This window comes from Ornithorhynchus anatinus, chromosome 8, assembly GCF_004115215.2.
Source record: "Ornithorhynchus anatinus isolate Pmale09 chromosome 8, mOrnAna1.pri.v4, whole genome shotgun sequence".
NCBI classification, from domain to species: domain Eukaryota; kingdom Metazoa; phylum Chordata; class Mammalia; order Monotremata; family Ornithorhynchidae; genus Ornithorhynchus; species Ornithorhynchus anatinus.
The window spans coordinates 55,792,464-55,815,087 of NC_041735.1; the positions used below are offsets into that span (position 1 = coordinate 55,792,464).

At 43.5% G+C, this 22,624-nt stretch overlaps 1 long non-coding RNA gene across 1 annotated transcript; it reads right to left on the minus strand.

Moving 5' to 3' along the window:
• Positions 1 to 499: 499 nt before the first annotated feature.
• Positions 500 to 22,177, minus strand: LOC114813844. Its single transcript, XR_003761605.2, has 3 exons — positions 22,017 to 22,177; positions 19,990 to 20,151; positions 500 to 643 (listed from the first exon to the last, which is right to left on the minus strand). It is a non-coding gene; the product is annotated as an uncharacterized LOC114813844 (long non-coding RNA).
• Positions 22,178 to 22,624: the final 447 nt, after the last annotated feature.

Below are 22,624 nucleotides of genomic sequence, written 5' to 3' on the forward strand. Positions count from 1 at the left end.
AGCTTAACAAACACCCTCATTATTATTATTATCATCTCAATTTTCACTGTCCATAAAATTGCCACTGTGACATGGCTTTGAAATGAATGTGGAAATTAGCTCCTGCATTCTCACCTCTACCCCTGGATAGTAGGTATTGTAATCATGGAAACAAACACGAGGAAGAGGACTATTTCAACCCGGGAAGTCTAGAAAGCCACTGTGGGGGGTGAGTGACGTTAAAATCGGGAAGATAAATGATGACACTGCATGATCAGCCCTTAAAAAATGTTTACAACCCCTTCTGTGTGACTTTTGCTTCAAACTTAGCAACACCCGCAATCCTCCGTAGAACCCACAGGTGACGTGAGTCAAAATCAGAACCTGTAAAGTCCAATTATCCACCTGCAAAAGAGTTTTCAGTCAGTTGCATGAGAGTGTGGTTCCCCCCGGCCTCATTAGTCAAAAGCAGTCGACTGGAATTTTTCCACCCAGATTGTTTAAAACATCTCACCTTGAAGGAAGAAACAAGCACTTAGTTCAGTGACTTGCACACTGGGGCTTAATTATACTATCGATTGAAGAAGTTTCAGCTCCGAAAGAATTTCTCCGGCAAAAATCAGAAACAGCAGGTTGTCCTTTTGAAGGGGCTGGCCACCTTGTTCTGCACAAAAGACAAACCCGATGAAAAAATTAAGCTGTTGGTGTGCAAAGACCCAGAAAATTTATAGCCCCCTGACCTGACGTCATGCCACGAATCGCACGATTGCAGTGACATCATCGAACTATGTTGCTGTTTCTTAGCAACCGCTGATGTTCCCGGGGGATAATTGAAAGGAGAAGGGGAAATCAATCAATGGTGTTTATTCAGTGCTTACTCTGCGCAGAGCACTGTACTGTGTGCTTGGGAGAGTAAAATATAAAAGATTTTATAAAGGCATTCGCAGTCTACAGGGCACTTAGAGTGTAGAGAAAGGAAGGCCGGGAAAGGGCTCTTGCTTCCCTCTATCTCTAATTTATCTTAGTGCTTGTCTACCCTGCAATTATAAACTCTCTGAGGGCAGGGATCCTATTTACTAACTCTATTGCCCTCTCCCAAATGCTTAGGACAGCGTTCTGCATGCTCTGTAAATAATAGGGGCTCAATAAATATATCGATCGATCGAGTGTACGAAGGGAAAGAGGGGGAGAAGAGTGTAGACTAGTTGAGGGCTTTTGTCTACTCATTCCTTGGTACTCTTGCAAGTGCTTAGTACAGCACTCTAGACATAGTAAGTGCTCAATAAATGTCCTTTGATTAACTGATTGATTGACTAAGAAGAGGGATGGTGAGGTGAACAGAGGGAAAGAGAGGGGAGGAAGGGGAGCAGGGGGAAGGAGAGGGGTGATGCAACAGTCCAGCATGGGCAGTGACTCCCTGAGTTGGGGGGTCCAGATCTGTGATCTTTTGGGGGTCAATTCACCCCACCCCGCTTAGCAGAGGCCCCCGGGCAAGTGGGCTGTTGCCGATGCGAACGCTGGGGCCTTCCTGTTGCCGATTAGAGAAGCAGCGTGTCCTAGTGGAAAGAGCACCATTCATTCATTCATTCATTCAATAGTATTTATTGAGAGCGCTTACTATGTGCAGAGCACTGTACTAAGCGCTTGGAATGGACAGTTCGGCAACAGATAGAGACAATCCCTGCCCATTGACGGGCTCACAGTTTAATGGGGGGAGACAGACGGACAAAAACAATTGCAATAAATGGAATCAAGGGGATGTACATCTCATTAACAAAATAAATAGGGTAATAAAAATCTATACAAATGAGAGGACGAGCACAGTGCTGAGGGGAGGGGAAGGGAGAGGGGGAGGAGCAGAGGGAAAGGGGGGAAAGGGGGTTTAGCTGAGGGGAGGTGAAGGGGGGGGCAGAGAGGCAGCCGAGGGAAAAGGGGAAGCTCATTCTGGGAAGGCCTCTTGGAGGAGGTGAGCTCTGAGGATCTGAGTTCTAGTTTCGGCTCTGCCAATTGCTTGCTGTGAGACCTGGGGCAAGTCACTTAACTTCTCTGTACCTAAATTTCCTCATCTATATAATGGGGCTTAAATCCTCCTCCTCCCTGCATAGACCGTGAGCCCTATGTGGGACAGGGTCTAAGTCCAGCCTGATAGTCTTGTATCTACTCCAGCACTTAGAACAGTGTTTGACACATAATAAGCACTTTCCAGAAAAAAAAAACAACTCTCCTCCCCACCCCCGAGGTCAAAACCCCAGGCAAAATGGGCCAGACAAAGCCCAGAGGCCCTGAACCATCTGTCTGCTTTAAGGTTACGGTTCATTCATTTAGTTGTATTTACTGAGCACTTAGATCCTCTGAGTGGATCCAAAAGCCACGTTTAGCAATCGTGAATTTTATTTTACACCTATCCTCAGGACTTGGGTTTCTTTTTATTTTGATTTTCATATGTACATTCAATAGCATTCTGCTTTTTCATCTTGCTATATTTGAACTATTGAAGTTTGAGAAGCAGCATAGCTTAGTGGTAAGACCACGGGCTTGGGAGTCAGGGGACGTGGGTTCTAATCCCAGCTCCGCTACTAGTCTGCCGTGTGACTCTGGGCAAGCCACTTCACTCCTCTGTGCCTCAGTTACCTCACCTGTAAAATGGGGATTAGGACTGTGAGCCCCACGTGGGAAAATCTGATTAACTTGTATCTAACCAGAGCTTAGAGCAGTGCTTGGCGCACAATAAGCACTTAACAAATGCTGTCATCATTATTATTGTTATTAAAAACTATTTCCTGACATATCGTCTCCCGTGTAACGTATCACTAAATAATCTTTGTCAGTTTGTCTCCTCCTTTAGATTGCGAGATCACTTGAGGCCGGGAAAGCGTGCTTCTATTGTGTTCTCCTCAACACTTAGGACAGGGCTTACCACTCAGTAGGTGCTCAAATGATCCCACCAACTGATCGATGATGATAAATAGAAGTTCTTCATGTTCAAAAATGATGCTGATACCAAATGTGTATGGGGCCTAGAATGACTGGGCACTCAAAAAGATTATCTGTGCCTAGTTGACAGTTCTTTGAATTGAATTTAAAAAGCAGTTTTTCACTCAGGACTCTTCTGCCCGTGGTCTAGTGGGAAAAGTCCTTGAATCCGTCTTACGGGCGCTCTCTTACACTAATGACTGTACTCTAGTAGCACACACACCCGGTAAGACAAATAGATGAACATAAAACAGTTCTCAGAATCAGCAAAGATTCTAGCAATTAGCCTGAAAAAAATCCAGGGTTCAGCCCCAGCTTTGCCACTGACCTGCTGTATGACCTGGGGTGAGTCACTTCACCTCTCCCGAGCCTCAGTTTCCTTGTTTGCAAAATGGGGATAAGATAGAGAACCACATGGGGCCCAATCGGATAACCTCATATTGTCTGTTGGTACTTGTTTAGCACTTACTGTGTGTCAGACACTTTTCTAAATGCTGGGGTAGGTTAATTAGGTCAGACACAGTCCCTGTCCCTCCTTTAAAGTCTGTCTCCTCCAAGAAGCTTTCCCTAATCCCTCCTTTCCTCTTCTCCACCTCCCTTCTGCTTCACCTTGACTTGCTTCCTTTATTCAACCCCCCATCCTAGCTCCACAGCATTTATGTCCATATCTGTAATTTATTTATTTATCTTAATGTCTGTCCCCTCCTCTAGACTGTAAGCTCGTTATGGGCGGGGAATGTATCTGCTTTAAGTTATAGTGTACTCTCCCAATCGCTTAATACAGTGCCTAGTAAGCACTCAATAAATACGATTGAATAAATATATGAATGAATGAATGTCTCACATGAGGCTCACAGTCTTAAGTAGGAGGGAGAACAGTATTGAATCTCTTTTTACAGTTGAGAAAACTGAGGCGCAGAGAAATTAATCTTTGCCTCCATTAGCACACAATATGTTCTTAATATATACTATCATAATTATGGAACAGTAAGGTGCTCACTGGCTATACCACAAAAAGAATAATGAATGCATAGTTTTCTGTCTTTGAAAATTTCCAGTTGTTGAATTCTACCTGATTTTCTATGGCTTCTAATTTATATTCTAGTTGTTGATTCCCAGTCCACACAGCCGCCCGTAAGGGAGTGTCTCTAAATATCGACTACATCGTTTCCCTTAATTCGGATGTAGGAATCATTTCAAACATCCATTCGTGCATCAGGGCATTTCCTGGGGCATGGACATCTGAAATGATGCCAAGTTATGTTATTATGTCACTGTTTATGACTGTAATGCTTAGAAAAACCTAGTCTATCGCTGCATGTAATGGGCGTAGTGATGTGTCTATATAACCATATATGCTTTGCAGCTATGTAGGATTCTGTCACCAGTTCTGTATGAGATACGTAATGCTTCATATTTTCGGTGCGTGCTGGAGTAGGTTGCTCCTTTTTGAACTACTTTTGTCAGTGTTTCATCTGGGTTTCACTGGATGTCTTAGAGTAACTCTGGGTTGATGAGAGTTATCCTGAAGAAGTTTAATGCACTTTGACAAAATGTTAACCGGAGCGAAAAGGACCAACCAATGCCCGAAATGATATGTGTGTGTCATACACACTCACACACACATATATATACGTATATAATGTACATACATATATGTATATGTGTGTGTGTGTATAAGTACCAGTATAAATGGATAGAAAAATAGGAAGTGTAGATCCAATCTTGTAATTCTATTAGTATTTTTTAAATGCTTATTATGGCCCAAGCACTGTACTAAGAGCTGGAATAGATACAGATTAATCAGATCAGATAAAATACTGGTACCATATGGGATTCATAGTCTAAGAGAGGAAAAACATGAATTTTATCCCATTTTACAAATAAGGAAACTGAAGCACAGAGAAGTCAAGTGACTTGGCCCAAGCTCATACACCTGGGAAGCAGCGGAGCTAAAATTCAAACCTAAGTGTCCAGATTCCTAGTCCCGTGCTCTACCCGCTTGGCCATACTATTTCTTCTTCAAGATATTCTACACTGTCATGCTTGAGCACACATTTAGAAATCAGGAAGCCACCGTCAGAAAACCATAACGAATCTCTGGGAAATTCTTTCAAGACCACAAGCTGAGACCATCATCCAGAGTCCTCGAATAAGTCTTTCAGGAGCGCTTAAAAATGGACGATGATGCTCTTAGGAGAGCAGGCACACAATAAGACAGGCAGATAAGTGTGAGTTGATTCTCCAAATCAGCAAAATTATGTCGGCCAATAACTGGACTGAAGAACAAGGTTATGTACTAGCCTGAACCTGGTAAATGCTACTGTAGACAAATACCTCCATAAGGCATGGAGACTTGTGTTCCAACACAGATCTAGGCAGGATATCATTCTACGATATAAAAATAAACAAAGGTAAGCCAAATAATAATAATAATTGTGGCATTTGTTAAGCGTTTACTACATGCCTCGCACTGCACTAAGCACTGGAGTGAATACAAGGTAATTGGGTTGGACACAGTCCCTGTTCCACATAGAGCTCACAGTCTTAATCCCCATTTTCCAGATGAGGTAACTGAGGAACAGAGAAGCGAAGTGACTTCTCAACATCATATAGCTGAAAAGCGGCAGAGCTGGGATTAGAAGCCAGGTCTTTCTGAATCCTAGTTTCATACTCTATCCACGAAGCCACAATGCTTCTCTAAATCAAAAAGTCACGTGATCTAGTGGAAAGAGCGAGGGCCTGGGAGCCAGAGGACCTGGGTTCTAATCCCAGCTCTGACAGGTGTCTGCTGTTGATTCTGGGAAATTTCCTCATCTGGAAAATGCAGATTCACTTCTCATTCTCCCTCCAACTTAGACCGTGAGTCCTATATAGGACAGGGACTGTGTCCGACCCGATCAGCGTGTATCTACCCCAGCGCTTAGAACAGTGGTCGACACTTCGTAAGCACTTAACAGATACCGTAATAAAATTTTTAAATATCCAAACAACAGATTTGGGAGGCTGTCACTTGTGAGACTCAAAGACTGGGTTTGTCACCAATATGGCATGAAGAACCCAACGAAGCTACAGCTTTATAGATCAGGTGGGTACAAACTTCTTGAAAGTCTTGAGGCCTGCCACTCCCCCAGAATGCATTTCTGCTGGCTACGATGCCATCCTTGATATCAGATGGCGTGAAAAGATCACAGATCATGGGGTCCTGAAATTCAGTCTACCAACAAAGAAGCAGTGCTTGCCCTAGTGACTAATAATAATAATAATAATGTCGGTATTTGTTAAGCGCTTACTATGTGCAGAGCACTGTTCTAAGCGCTGGGGTAGACACAGGGGAATCAGGTTGTCCCACGTGGGGCTCACAGTTTTAATCCCCATTTTACAGATGAGGTAACTGAGGCCCAGAGAAGTGAAGTGACTTGCCCACAGTCACACAGGTGACAAGTGGCAGAGCTGGGATTCGAACTCTAGACGTATGACTCCAAAGCCCGTGCTCTTTCCACTGAGTCACGCTGCTTCCCTCCATGGGACTCATGTCAGAAGGTCATGAGTTCTAATCCCGGTCCCGCTGCTTTTCTGCTGTGTGACCTGGAGCAAGTCACTTCACTTCTCTGTGCCTCAGTGACCTCATCCGTAAAATGGGGATTAAGACTGAGTCCCACGTGGAACCACCTGATTACCTTATATCTACCCCAGAGCTTAGAACAGCGCTTGACACACAGTAAGCGCTCGACAGATCCTCTAATTATTATTATTTTATTATTATTCGCTGAGCAGTACATGGGAGGAGAATGGCAGTAACAAATACCTAGACAGGTGCTGCAGGGTGAGCTATAACAAGAAAAATGCAAGCAAAATCTCAAGTGATGTGGCAGTCGGGAGATAGCCGCCCAAGACAGATCGGGCTGGCGTTCAGCATTCATAATGGGTTGACTCTTGTACAACAGATGCTTTAAAAATATTGTAATCTAGAGAGAAACAAAAATGGCACTGGGCCCCGTTGATAACGAACACAACATTGCAGTTAAGAACAATCTCTGTATGTTTACAGTATGGAAGGGATTGTCAGACCTACATCAATCTATCGGTCTCAAGGAAAGGGCAAATCTCCCTCTCAGTATTAGTAATCGTAGAAGTCACGCTAATAGTAATGGTATTTAGTGAGCCCCCACTGGGCACAGTGCACTCATTAAGTGCTTGGAAAAGTACAACGGAAGCTTAAGACCCAGTCCCTGTCGATAGAACGCTTACACTCTAAGAAGGGAGACAGACCATAAAAAGACCCTCAGATATTTACAAACGGAGTAACCGGAACAAATCGACTGTACATAGGAGCATAATTACTGAGGGAGGATATGAATAAGCAGCGTGGCTTAGCGGAAAGAGCCCGGGCTTGGGAGTCAGAGGTCGTGGGTTCTGATCCCGGCTCCGCCACTTGTCAGCTGTGTGACTGGGCAAGTCACTTCACTTCTCTGTGCCTCAGTTCCCTCACCTGTTAAATGGGGATTAAGACTGTGAGCCCCATACGGGGCAACCTGAATACCTTGTATCTACCCCAGCACTTAGAACAGTGCTTGGCACATAGTAAGCGCTTAACAAATACCATCATCATCCTAAGTAATAATCTCAACTGTATATATATTCATCACCCTATTTATTTTGTTTAATGAGATGTACATCATCCTGATTCTATTTATTTGCCATTGGTTTTATGAGATGTTCTTCCCCTTGACTCTATTTATCGCCGTTGTTCTTGTCTGCCCGTCTCCCCCGATCAGACTGTAAGCCCGTCAGAGAGCAGGGACTGTCTCTATCTGTTGCCGATCTGTACATTCCAAGCGCTTAGTACAGTGCTCTGCACCCAGTAAGCGCTCAATAAATACGATTGAATGAATGAATGTACTTAGCTCTGTACTAAGTACTTGGAAAGTACAAATCAGTAACAAATAATGGTATTTAAGGGTTTACTATGTGCCAGGATGCCAGGCACTGTACTATGTGCTGGGCCACTGTACTAAGTAGATCTGTATGTTCTAGAAGGAGCTGATCGGTTGCTGTGACACGGGTTTTGGGAGTTAATCGGGGAAGGCTTGTTGGAGGAGGTGGGATTTTAGGAGGACACAGAAGTCGGAGAGTACCATGGTCTATCAGATTAGGTGGAGGAACCTCATCTTCAAATTGGGGTATCCTAGACCAGTGAGAAAGAAGAACCGGAAAACCCACAGAACAAAGAATTCATTTGTTCACAGACTGAATTTTGTAATTTTTCCGACCTAAAAGCCGGTAGGTATACCTCAGGGTCCTCTCAGTGTCAGAATCTCCATGATCCTCTGAAAGCCTTCAGTCGTGGCAGACTAGCAAGAAACAAATCAATCAGTCATATTTTCTGAGAGCTTACTCTGAGCAGAACAGTGTCCTAAGCGCTTGGGAGAGTACAACAGAATTAACTGAAGTTCCCTACCCATGAAGAGCTTACAGTCAAGAGGGGAGAAATAAAATAAAAGGAGAACCCTTTGGAACTGGCTTAAAATGGTATCGCTAATTAAACCTTGACATCCGATTAATTCTAACGGGTGGCGCATCCTCCTGGATTTGGGGTGAGGGTTTCATCTAGAAACGGGCATGTACGGTCAGATCTGTTTATGTATATCTCGTTTCTCTCCATATTTCACAGATGATAGGACACTGCTATGCATCTCTTCATGTTAATTCTACTTGAAATACTCCCCACCAGCGTCTTAGAACTCTGCTATCTAATAAGTGCAGCCAATTTATTGATAGTAAATCTAGGACAAGACAGACTCCCATTGATGTGGGCCACAGGGCATTTCCATTAAACAGGAACTCTCCAGCCATCTGTGTTTTAACTTTTTATGCCTTGATAATAAGCCCTGTTTAGAATAATTTGCTGTGGAAACTGGGACTTCGTGACTGACAGAGAAAGCTTGGGTATAAACAATCCGAGCAGACCCCTGAATTTGCGAGAATGTCAGGCGAATTTAGACTCATCATAAAAGAATTCTCAGTGACTGTATTTCAATATGACACTTTTATGGTTTTTTATTTTCTAGCCCATTGCAGCCCCAGAGCCCTGGCATGATTTATATAGCCTGGCAGTGCATAATCTTTTGTATAAGATATACAGGCCTCCGGAGGTTTAATTTCTTTCCTCACTGCCACTGACAGCATTTGTGCTTCCCTTCTCTTCTATTTTCATTTCTAATGAGATATTGGACTTTGCTCAGCGAGAGGTGATATTTCCACATTTGCAGCCTGACAGGCTAAATCACCAGATCTCAGTGGTGAGGATACAAACCCATTTAAACTGTGTCAAAATATTCATGGAGCCCCATTGATTTGGGCAACGGTTATTAGGAAGCTATTTGGAAAGTTCAGGTTTAATTTTTGGAGCTTTCTGCTGCAAAATCACTCAGTTACATCACAGAGAAAACGGTATCAAAGGATAAAGATAAGACTGGGGCGTGGGTTTTTTTTTTTTCCAGAGTAGAAATAACCTTTTTAAAAATATTTCTTTATGATGTATTTATAAATGTGCTACAGGAAGCAAAGTAAATTTTTCCCAATGCATATAAATGAATGATATATCAAACTGGAGAAATAAAAAAGCAATGCCGAGAGGAACTGACACAGGTAGATTAATGCGTTGCTACACTGACTTTTACCTCTGCCTTGCCTCTTAAATCTAGCTGGAACTGTTGTGAGAGGAATTTAGTTCCAAAGTGAAATGAGTTCAAATGGCCTCGGTTCAATTCGTGTTCAAAATCGACACCGAGGAAGACCCCCATAAACGCAACTGTGTGGTGGTCCGTCTACAGTAGAGGATGACGGGACCTGTTGTCTCTGAATCTGTGAAGACTTGGGTCGGCATCCACTGAGGAAGAAGCCTGTTAGTGCTGCAGCCTCGTGGTGTTCAAACAAAGCCCTGCTCCACCTCGGACACTGCCAGAGGTTCAAAAGTAATTAGCTGGACCCTCACACGAAGCATTTGACCTTGTGATGCTAAGATCATTTGTACTTCCATCTTGATTTATGAGGAGGGACCTTACATGAGGTTTATATTTACTAGCACTTTTCAAGTACACAAGGACCTCGTTAAATAGCACCAAAAAAAAAAAAAAGGAAAATCACTTTGGCAATTTGTGGGCAATAAAGTGTTTTCAATAACACTTTACAATAAGTGGACATTAATGAATGCTAAATTACCGCAGAATTCCTATGGAACGGCATATTACATTCACATTAATACCAAATGAGTTCATTGTGAGAAATGTTATTATAGCAAATACCACAGGAATTAGTGAGGAATTAGGAAATACCACTGCAATTATACTCCTGTTGTAAAAAAGCTGTCACCCATTCTGATATCTGGTTTGCGGGTCCAGAAGCATTTCCCGCCTTAATTTCCCCCACACTCTGAGACTAGAGCTCCTGACGGTTTCTCATAAGGGTCACCCTTTCGCAAGCACTCTCCCCGTTGGGGCACCTATTTGTTTTGGAAATAACTTATAAAGCCCCAAGAGGGTTCGAGAATACATGGCTTAATGGAAAGAGCATGGATCTGGGAGTCAGAGGACTTAGGTTCTAATCCGAGCTCTTCCACTTGCCAGCTTGTGTAACTTTGGGCAAGTCACTTAACTTTTCTTGTCCCTCAGTTTCCTCATCTATGAAAAGGGGATTTAGTGTTTACTTTCCCTTCTACTTGGACAGTGATCCCCATGTGGGCTGGGGGACTGAGTATGAACTGACTATAATGTAACTACCCCAGAGCTGAGTATAGTGTTTGGCACACAGTAAGTGTTTAACATGTATCACAATTATTATTATTACCTCTTTAAGATAATGGTGGCAGAGCTTTAGGACAGACAGCCAAAACTGGGGGGATTCCTTGGAGAGGAAGCTAGGCAGAGATGCCTCCTTTGATTTAGTAACAGTTCAGGGGAAGAGACAACATTAACATCGTCATCATCGTCGTCAAGTAGCTTTTACGGTTCATGGAAATGGCAGACGCGAATGGACGAACGAGCTCCGCAGATAATCCCCGGCCCTCATTTTTAGAGCAAAGTTTCAACATCCTCCCCCCAATCAAACCCTTCCTGGAGCTGTTGTCAAGCAGCAAAATTGACCCAGTGACATTTTATCTCAGTTCCCTTTCCTTGTGAACAGTTAGTGAAGAGGTCAGGAGGCTCTCCCAAGTGCTCAGTACAGTGGTCTGCACACAGTAAGCACTTAATAATTATGATTGACCGACAAGTGAAGCTAAGAGTAGAGATAATTCCAAATCAAACCCAGCCCCTAACTAATCGAGAACTCACTCTAGTAAGAGTTCTTAGGAGCCTGGGCCCGAGTAGGTCTCATCCTACAAGAACAAGGCCAGATAGATGCCAACGAAAGGAAGCCCATGACTCTCCCATTACTAAGGAAAATAGCATCCTCCTGAGGAACCTACCCAGATGCCCACTTTGAGGAGAATGACTTGGTTCCTGGACCTCCTTATTGTCTTCACTGAGACTAAAATTAGGTAGACTAAATGAAATACGGTAGCCAAGACACACTGATTATTCAGTTCTCCTCCTCCTCCCTACACCTTAAATCAATCTGCTCCATAAATGATATTCTCCTACTGATTTTCAGAATGCTGATGTACAGGTAGAAAAATTGGGTAGCGGCGTGATAAGGGATGGAACCTAAGTTCATCGATGAAGAATTTAGTCACCAGTGAAAAGAAGGTTGAAAGCTGAAGGATTTTGAAATGGAGGACTCTTTAGAACAATAATATAAATAATTATGATGTTGGTTAAGTGCTTACTAAGGGCCAGGCACTGAACTAAGCGCTGGGGTAGATACAAGGTAATTGGGTTGGACACAGTCCTGTCCCACATAGGGCTCATAGTTTTAATCCCCATTTTCCAGATGAGGCAAGAGAGGCCCAGAGAGGTGAAGCAACCTGCCCAAGGTCATACAGCAGACGTGTGGCAGAGCCAGGATTAGAACCCAGGTCATTCTGACTCCCAGGCCTGTGCTCTATTCACTAAACCACACTGCTTCTCTTTTGCCCTTTTAAGTGCTTACAGTCCTCCAAACAAATAAGATTGGGCGTTCTAGTTTCAAGAACAGTGCTTTGCACATAGTAAGCACTTAACAAATGCCATTATCATTATTGAAAATTCCAGGTTTCTTTCACTTTCGTAATCCAAATCCCTAGTCATCACAACCCAGGGGTCAGAAGAGCAGGCGGGGAATGAGGGGTGAGAGGGGCGAGATCCGCTTTCATCTGAACTCTAGGTTCAACTCTACCCACTTTCCTGCCAGTTCAGGGCTAAGCTCTTGAAGTCTTTGGACTTCGGGCCTTCTTTGTTGTCCAGATTCAATTGTTCAGGTTTAGGTATTATCAGCCACTTCATGGAAGTGCAAAGCTGGAAGCATTTCATTCCTGATTTAATTCATTTCTCAAGCTTATATGGTCCTTCTTAGTCTCCCCTAGACTCTTCCTTGCTCCCCATGTCCTTCCCTTTCCAACAAATTTCAATTAAGGCAGGATGGTTTTACCACGCCAACCATGACACTTACTAATTAATGGCCTTAAATCACTAGCGTATTTAATCAGTCAGCGGTTTTTATTGAGTGCTTTCTGGGTACTTCAGTGATTCCTGCCCTCAGCGAGCTTAGAATCTAGATGAGGGGATAGACGTTCAAAGATATTTCAGGAAAAGGGGAAGCAACAGAATTTAAGGCTATGTACATAAATGCTGTGGACACTTATGCCCACCTAAAAAAGCCTCAAACAATCAATCAGTGGTATTTATTGAATGTTTGCTGTGTGCAGAACACTGTACTAAATGCTTGGGAGAGTACAATACAACAGAATTGGTGGACTTGTCTAGAACCTTCTGAACCGTAAACTCGTTAAGGACAGGGAATGCCACTGTTCATTACTGTGTTGTACTTTCCCAGCATTTAGTACAGTGCTCTGCCCACGGTAGGTGCTCAATAAATACGGTTAAATGAACTTATAGCCTCAGTACCTTGAAAAAAGCAACCGGTTGCTACAATCCTTCAACACACAGCTAGGATTCTTTCCAATTAGTGAGGTGAGTTGCTCTTTCAAACCCACAGTTTGCCTCCCCCAACTCTTTCTGTCTCTTCCCTGCACTTTTTATCTGAAGGGCCGAGGTGAGTTAGGTGGATCCGGTGCCAAAAAAGAGCTTTCCCGCTTCATCGTCATCCTCTCGAAATTACTGGAGCCTGCCACTGAAAACTGGGAACCTCGTTCCCCTGGTGATCTCGTTCCCCTCCCTCCCACCCCATGAGCCCGTTGTTGGTTAGGGATTGCCTCTGTTTGTTACTGAATTGTACTTCCAAGCGCTAAGTACAGTGCTCTGCACACAGTAAACGCTCAGTACTTATGACTGAGTGGATGAATGAATGGTGCCCAAGCCATCATCTAATCAAACAGTGGCTCTTGAAACTTTCAGAGTCCAAGATGCTATTCAGAGTTAAGCCCCGGAAAACCAAGTGGGTAGCACTGGTTGACCCTGGTGCGTAGTTTAGCCTTTAGACCGTAAGCTTCCTGTGGGCAGGAAATACGTCTGCCACTCTGTTATATTGTACTCTTCCGATCCCTCAGTACAGTGCTCTGCACCACAGTAAGTACTCGATAAATGCAATGATTGACGGGTCGATCGATTAATGGACTGCCACGCAGATCCAGTTATGTTCGATCCTGATCCACTTCGTGTCCTTGCAGATTCCATGTGGAAATAGTTTTGCAGGGTCCGGGCAGGTCTTCCAAGAAACCACACAACCCTGAAGAGGTAAAAGGAGTCCAAAATGATCTGCAAAATGATCTGCCGCTTCTCTTTATAGAGAAGAAATAGCAGAAAAAGTGAGCAAACTGTATATAGGAGATAGGGTACGGCAATAATCAATATATTCACATAAAACAATAATGCAGCTGGTACAATAAAGCAATACCACTGGGAGAAGTCTAGTGCATCATTAGTATTCTGTTTTAATGAAACCCATGCAATGCAATGTACATTAACTAGTGTAAAGCCTTTTCAACGCTGAATATTCCACCACTTTACTAGCACATTTATTTCATTTGAAAGAAGAATGGCTCTATTGCCTAGCCATCAGATGGTAAAAGGGATATATTTGATGGATAATAAAAAAAAGGATCTGCCACAGCCTTGCAAGATCTATTTCTAATTTAAATGCCTCTGGTACTCAGAATTAATACTTCTGATGTATAGATACTTGAAGAGAAAAGAAACTGTGGTTTGGGGGAAATGGGAGGAGATCAAGGGTAGAAGGAGATGGAGATGATCATTTATAACGTCAACAACAAAAAAAAAACCCCACCAGAAGCATCACTCACATTTTTTTCAACCTGTTCTGGTGATACAGATTGACAGCCCTTTTAATATGAAATAAATCAGCCAGGATAAGGAATGTCTGAAGAACATACAGATTGAGAGTTGATTGACAGAGCTTCTCTGAAACTCTCTCTGTTTGCATTCGGTTTTATAGCAGCTAACTCGAAAGGCTGTCAGGAGCTCTGAAATGTTTTGAGGGTTTTGAACCCAGAGAACAATCATGAAATGTGCTTATTGGGGCTCTGTCTGAAGCCGGAGCTTGGCGGGATGCATATAAGGACAGGGGCTGGGAAGACTAGCCGAACAGAAATGCATCTGAATAGGTCTCTGCTTTCATACTTAGTTAGCATCACCTCTAAGCACAAAGCTCTTAAGCACAGAGAGAGTGCCCTGAAGCATCTATTAGTTTATAGTCACTTTTCACCAAGAATTGGCAAGCCACTTAGCCGATAATGAGACATGGCACCTTTAAAGGTAAGTGTCCAGTTGATTCTAGTATCGCCTTCCTGTTAAATTTATCCTTGCATCACGCCAACTTGGATAATGTTCCCTCTCCACGGTTAGCCATCTCCTTCTATTTCCCGGGCTCTCCTGAATCTGGTACTATCTTGCAAAACAAAAAGTCACGTGTAAATGAGTATCAGTTTAAAGAGGGCATGTAGCGTAGTTTCAGAGGCAGTGGGATGGGGTGAGCATCACCGCATCTGCAAGGATTTGGGGCAGTTTCCATTGAGAAGTTCTGGGTGGTTCTGTGGCTCCCAGCCAATCAGAGTAGCAAAGTAGAACTAGACAAACTCCCGCTCCTCAAATTCCCTCCCCTTCCTCCTTCCCCAGCTCCCGCATTTCATACCAAGAATGATCAATTCTGAGGGACCCCCCAGTTTGGACCATCCACCCCCATCTTCCAGCTCTTGCTCCTCTAGGCTGGAACACCACCAGATCTGGTCTAAAACCAAACTAGCCTCAGGGGCTGAAAGGACAGAGCTGATTGCCCAGCTGGTCACCTCACTGAATTCTTCTAATAATGGAATAATAATACTCGCAGTATTTGTTAGGTGCTGTACCGAGTGCTGGTTTAGGTGCAATGCAGTCAGAGAAGGACCTGGGTTCTAATCCCAGCTCTGCCAGTTGTCCGCTGTGTGACTTTGGGCATGTCACATCTCCGTGTTTCTCTTCCCTCATCTGTTAAATGGAGATTGAGATTGTGAGCCCCATGTGGGACAGGAACTGTGTCCAACCTGATTTGGTGGTATCCACCCCAGCGCTTAGAACAGTGCCTGACACCCAGTAAGTGCTTACCAAAAACCACAATTATTATTATTCCACATGGGGCTCACAGTCTAAGATCCAGTCCGTGTTGAGCAGCTGGAGGAGTCAGGTCTACTCCCAGGCTGTTTCTTATGGGGAGTTCTCCTGGGAAGCAAGTTGTAGAGCTAACGTAAGGCTTCACGTCAACCTGAGGGAAAGTTAAGGGGTTCCGCTTGATCCAGACACTCAGAATTTTTCTATCTCTATTCTAGGGCATCTCTATGGGCTCGCCTCCCTGAGGCTTCCAAGTCAGACGACCAAAAGCGTTCAAGTGCAATTATAAAGAAATTACTTTCCTAGCAATTAATCACTTGTATAAGATTGCCAATATACATCATTACAATGTTATGACATATTGCATCACATGATCTGAATGTAGAATAGTAAAAGGTCTATATTCAGCTGACCTTATTCAAGTCAAATCAGCTAAATCAATTGAAAGTCAGTGGGAGTTTGCCTGAATGAGGGTCAGAAAATCACTGAAAGGCATAATTTAACATAAGGATTCTTAAGTGACATAATAGTGAGTCTCTTATCTCAGAAAGTTTCTTTAAGCTGAAACAGAAACTATGTATTTCTCATGTGTTCTTTATAATTCTCATCTCCAAAGCTTAAAATTGACATCTTCCTCAAATTCTAATGTGATTTTTTTTTTCTGATAAGGAAAAGGAAGGGTTGGATATATCCAAGTTTGAGAAACACACCTGAGATTGAGGTGAGATGGGGGGAAGAGGTAATAGCCATCTCTTAAGAAATAAAAAATAGCGAGAGCCAGCTTAACTCTGATTTACCTATCCTGATGAAGAGGAGAATGCAAGTAAAACAAATTCACTGACAACCCCTAAACCTAATGTTAGTCATCACACAAATGTCGATATGTTTCCCCAAGCCTTATAAGTGGCTAAGAGGTACACACTGTACATTAAAGTTTCACCAATCAATCATATTTAATGAGTGCTTACTCTGTGCAGAGCACTATACTAAGTGCTCAGGAGAGTAAAATACAACAGAGATGGCAGACATGTTTCCTGCTCACAGTGAGCTTATGGTTTAGAGCGGGGAGACAGATGTGAACATAAATACTAATTTGTAATATAACATTTAAAGGCATATAGGTAAGTGCTGTGGAGTTGAGGGTGCGGTAAATATCAAATACCCAAAGGTCACAGATCCAAGAACATAGAAGACACAGAAGGGAGAGAGACGGAGCTGGGGAAAAGTGGGGAAGGCCTCTTGGAGGAGATGTGACTTTATCCTCTGAGGAGGCAGCCGCAGAAAAGAGGTGGAAGAGACGAAGAGACGGGGATAATACACAAATTGAATAATCAACTACTGAATAAGAATAGACTTTAGTTCTTGCCTTGAAGAAAGCCAGTAGTCATCCTATGAAAGCTTATGGGAATGTTTCCAGAACATTAGATGAGATGGACATATTGCTTTCATTTAGTCTAGTGAAATGGCACAAAGCCAATTTGGATCTTCTCTTGACATCACCAACCAGAGGATCAAGAAACAACCAAGAATATGAAGTCAAAATCGTCTTACTCTGCGAGAGGATGCTTGCAAGCTTGTGAGATCTAATTGTGTTTTCCAAAGGCATTGAGAAATGCTGCAGTTTGGAGCTGGGTAAACAGCCCCGAAATAAGTTTTAACAGAAAAGAGGGGAATGAGTATATCCTTATGAAGTCCCAAATCCTCTCCCACTAAAGAACAAATTCTTCCTTTGGAACAACAGATGGGAATTGTACTTGGGAAATGCAAGACAAATACCACTCTGGAAGGAGTTTGATCAGTAGGCATCATTTTGGGGGTTTGGGTTTAGCACTTTAAGATTTCCAGTTACAGTTATAGGGAATCATATCTGTAAATATTCATTCATTCATTCAATAGTATTTATTGAGCGCTTACTATGTGCAGAGCACTGTACTAAGGGCTTGGAATATACAATTCGGCAACAGATAGAGACAATCCCTGCCCAATGACGGGCTCACAGTCTAATCGGGGGAGACAGACGGACAAAAACAAGACAACATAATCGCGATAAATAGAATCAAGGGGATGTACACCTCATTAACAAAATAAATAGGGTAATAATATATTCCTTATCAGTGTCTGATACTTTGGGTGTATATATTATATATATGTAAATATAAAGAGAATGCCACAATTGCTTTTACGTGCATATATGTAAAATATCTGTACATATATGCAAACTAAATATTGCATAGAAAGGGGAGAGAGAGAAAGAGATAGAAAGTGAAAGTTGTCCTCTAGACTGTAAGCGACTTGTGGACAGGGAACATGTCTACCAACTGGGAGAGCGTGGGCCTGGGACTCAGAAGGACCTGGGTTCTAATCCCGGCTCCACCTCTTCTCTGCTGTGTGACCTTGGGAATGAGGCTCAGTTACCTCATCTGTAAAATGGAGAATAAGACCGTGAGCCCCATTTGGGACCGGGACTATGTCCAACCTGATTAGCTGGTATCTACCTCAGTGGTTGGGTCAGTGTCTGCATAAAGTAAGCACTTAACAAATACCATAAAAAACTCTCCCAAGGACTTACTACAGTGCTCAATAAATAGGATTGATCGATTCACACTCACAGAAGACCCCACTGACGGTGAAATTCCCTTATAGGCCTGTGTGAGACTGACAAAGCCAAACAAAGAACCACAGTCCTGGCCGCACTGTGTTGCCATTTTTAATGATTGCAGCTCCTCACACTGATTTCGCATTTGCCTTCGGTCATTCAATCGGTCATATTTATTGAGCACTTACTGTGTGCTGAGGACTTTACAGAGTGCTTGGGAGAGTACCCTTGTCTCCCGATCCTCACGAAACTTCTCCTCACAAAGATCCTCGCCTTTCTCGAAATGCAGTTCCTCGTGCTGGTGTAACCAGGAAAATGAATCTCCAGGTTTCAACTGGGATCCAGCATTGACTTAGGCTTTATACTTAAGATGTTCCCTCTATCCTCCTTTCTCTGTTTCCCACTTCCATCTCCCCATGCAGCAACTGTTCGGATGTCCTGCTGTCAATCAATCAATTATACTGATTGAGCACTTACCGGGTGCAAAGCATTGTATTAAGCACTTGGGAGAATACAGTATAACCATGTAGCAGACACATTCCCTGCCCACATTGAGCTTACAGTCTAGAGGGGGATACAGACATCAATCTAAATACATAAATGACCGATATGTACCTAAGTGCTGTGGGCCTGGGAGAGGGGATGAATAAAGGGAGCAAGTCAGGGTGATGCGGCAGTGGAAGGAAAAGAATCGAGGGCTAGGCAGAGAAGCCCTCTTGGAGGAATGTACCTTCTCTAAGGCTTAAGGCTTTGAAGGAGGTGAGAGTAATTGTCAGATATGAAGAAGGAGGGAGTTCCAGGCCAGAGTCGGGACATGGGCGAGAGGTCGGCGGTAATATAGATGAGATGGAGGTACAATGAGTAGGTTGACATTAAAGGAGTGAAATGTGTGGGCTACGTTGTAGAAGGAGAGTAGCAAGCTGAGGTAGGAGGGGTCCAAGGTGACTGAGTGCTTTCGAGCCTTTGGCAAGGAGTTTCTGTTTGATGTGGAGGAGGATGGGCAATCACTAGAGGTTCTGTTCTTGAGGAGTGAGGTGACAGCAACCTGGCATAGCTCTGTTGAGACTAACAACTTAATGCTAAGAGACTGACTCTGTTCCGGAATTTCATCGCTTGTGACCCTGTCTTGCTATGCGGTGCTGAGTTGACTAAAAGTCACCGATATGTAACTGCTCTACGTGTCATACGAGACATTTGTGTGAGGCCCAGTTCTCATTGCCAAAAGGAAGTTTGGATATCACCTGGACTCTGTAGATCTTTAACTTGATCCTGAGCCTGCTTCCACACTCTGGTTTACGGTCTCCCCTAGAACGTGCTGAACTTTTTTATTTGGTTTTCTCCTTGTGTATCATTGCATCATTGGTCAGCGTGATGCTTCGGTGACAGAATTCTGCTACCGCTTCTAGCTCCGTGTCATCAATATGAATTTCTGATTGCATATTTGGCTTTGTCAAGCACTTACTGTATCAAGTTCTGTTTTAAGCACTGAGATAGATACAAGCTAATCAGGTCGGGGATGCACAATCTAAGACACATCACTTCGGTTTTCTTTAGACATAGCGTCAACCCATAATGCCTGGTTGAAGTTGTACTCATAACTGGCAGATAATATATGATGAAATAACTTTATCACACAGAGGTCTGCCAAAATGACTAAAGTAAATGAATCCTACTAGAACACTGCTATGTCCCAACATCATTCGAGTGATTCCTACGCTATGAACCCGTCCAGTTCCTACATACCTCTCCGGTCCTCTTCCGGACATCATCTCGTAAATCCAGATGCATCGGCACCAGCACTCTAAACCGCTCCAATCAGTCTGCCTGCATTTTCAAGGTCTCATCTGAAATACTTTGGAATAGAGTTCCCGTAGGGCAGAGATGAGTTTCCTATTTAAGATGGGCCTGAGAGCAAGGGAAAGAATTAAAATCGTCTTACTCTGCAAGAAGATGCTTGCAAGTTTGTAAGATCTAACTGTGTTTTCCAAAGGCATTGAGAAATGCTGCAGTTTGCAGCTGGGTAAACAGCCCGAAATAAGTTTTAACAGAAAAGAGGGGAATGAGTATATCCTTATGCTGAGGTAGTTTGGAAACTGACCGAGAGCAGGAAAAAGAAAGGAGGTGAAGGTTGGTTTGGATATAACAACATAATAACAACGGTAGTATTTGTTTGTTGTTTAGTATGGACCCACTTACTGCGGTAAATACAATCCACTCAGATCAGACACAGTCCCAGTTCATAGTCTAAGGGGAGAGAGAGCCGGTATTTCGTTCCTATTTTACAGATAAGGAAAATAAGGCACAGAGAAGTTAAGTGGCTTGCTCAAGGTAATACAGCATGCTAGGGGAGATGCTGAGACTAGAACTCAGGTCTCCCGACTCCTTGTCCTGTGCTCTTTCTTCCGTCATGCTGCCTCTCACCAGTGCAGTAAATCCAGCAAGCGTCCACCTCCACCCGCAAGGAGTGCAGAAGGCAGCATCTCTCTCCCAGCAGTCTCTCCTGGCTAAGATCTCCCCTTCGGTAGCAACATCTTTGAGAACCAAGGACAGACACACGCTCATACACACACACACACAGATACTTTTAAAGAAGGGGTTATGGATTTTTTTGGCTGCTTCCTCCTCCTTCTCCCTGCCTCCTTTCATCCTCCTCCTCCTCTTTCTCCTCCCCTTCCTTCTTTCATCCTCCTTCTCCTCCTCATCCGCCACCTCCCTTCATCCTCCTTCCCCTCTTCCTCCTCTTCTCCCACCTCGTCCTCCCTCCGCTCTCCGCCTGAACGCAGGTGGTGACACCTTTTTGGCAGCCTGGCGCTATGACCGCACCTCAGACCCGACCCAAGAGTCCATCCAGCGTCAAACGCTCTTCGGGGATTTGGCTGCGTTAGCCGGATGGCCCAAGGTCACCCCGATAGCCACCCGGTTTTCTTTCGCCTCATTCCCCAAGGAGCAATCGCTCCAGGTTGTGGCTCCCTTGCCCATAGACTATGAAGACGCACAAATCCCAGCTCACGGTGAGGAGGCGGCATCCGGAATGAAAGTGCAGCTCCTCAAGAGTCAGAGGCTTTAAAAGGGAGCCCCTGGAGCGCTGAGCCACTAGGCTGACTGGAACCAAATCTCTCTTAAAGTTGGAAATATGATCCAGCTGGGGGAAGATCGTGATTTAATGTCATCCAAGTACTACTGGGCACACTTCTTAAAGAAACCGTTGTAAATTACTTGTGGCTAATTCTGCTGTGGATGGAGGGCACGATATGTTCACGAGTACAAGAGCCCTGCTTGTATCTAATAATTGTTATATCTTCTCTGAAATTTACTGCCGATGTCTCAATTTTAACAATTTAAATAACAAGCTTAACCAAGCGGAACTAGGCACAGGCAGGCTGGCTCCCTTGATGAAAGCAGGACAACTCTTATGTCTGAGCACATTTTTACTTTGACACGAGCAGTGACACACAAAGATGAAATCTGGTTAAAGCTGCAGCTTTCTCAGCTCTCTGACAGCTTCTTAGTCTAAGCAAAACAATTTCCAAAGAATGGCTGCATATATCTGTTAACTTTACTTAAGAAGACTGATTAGAGTAAATACTTATGAATATGATAATCAGAAGAAAAAACATCAGAAGGAGATGTGCGGGGATCTTTTTTTCCGGTTTTAATGGACTACACACTTCTCTATTCTTAACCTTTGACAGGAACGGTTTGCTCTGAAACTGGATCGATGTCGTTTATGTTCAAAATCAAAATGAATAAAGAACATTCCTATTGTTTACCTTTGATTGAGTTGAAGATATAGCTTGAAGAATGAGATCTAATTTTCTGTGGGCTTTATTGCCATGATCCTCCTTTCCGCCAAACTCAGAGATGTTCCAGTGACTTCCAGAGGAGCTTCACACATTCCAATATCTGAATTTTGGTCGACCGGTCTATCTGGGCAACTGGAAAAAAAAAAAATGAGTCATGTGACTCGGACCTATATCCAATTTTGAGGATCTGAACTGGCCTCGTTCCCAATTGGTTTGGGTAATTAGCTTTCCCTAGTCACAGTGTAGAAAGAGATGCAAATCGAGCCCAGTGCTATCGCCGACTTTCCGATAGCATAATTCAGTGAGATGAAGTTGTCGTGTGACACAAACAGAACAGCACCAAAACAATAATGAGCACTGTTTGTTAATCATCTGAAGATGACAGAGACAATTAAGATCCACCTGTTTCCTTACCATGATGGGGCCACCCGGAGTCCTTATGCCATTAATGGACAGTATTTGAAATGTGATTTTCCTCCTCCTGCTTCTCTCTGCTCTTGGGTTATCCTAAAACGGTGGTCAAGGGGTATCTTAGGGATCCATTTAAGCCAAGGTCTCCTGACCTTCAAACTCAA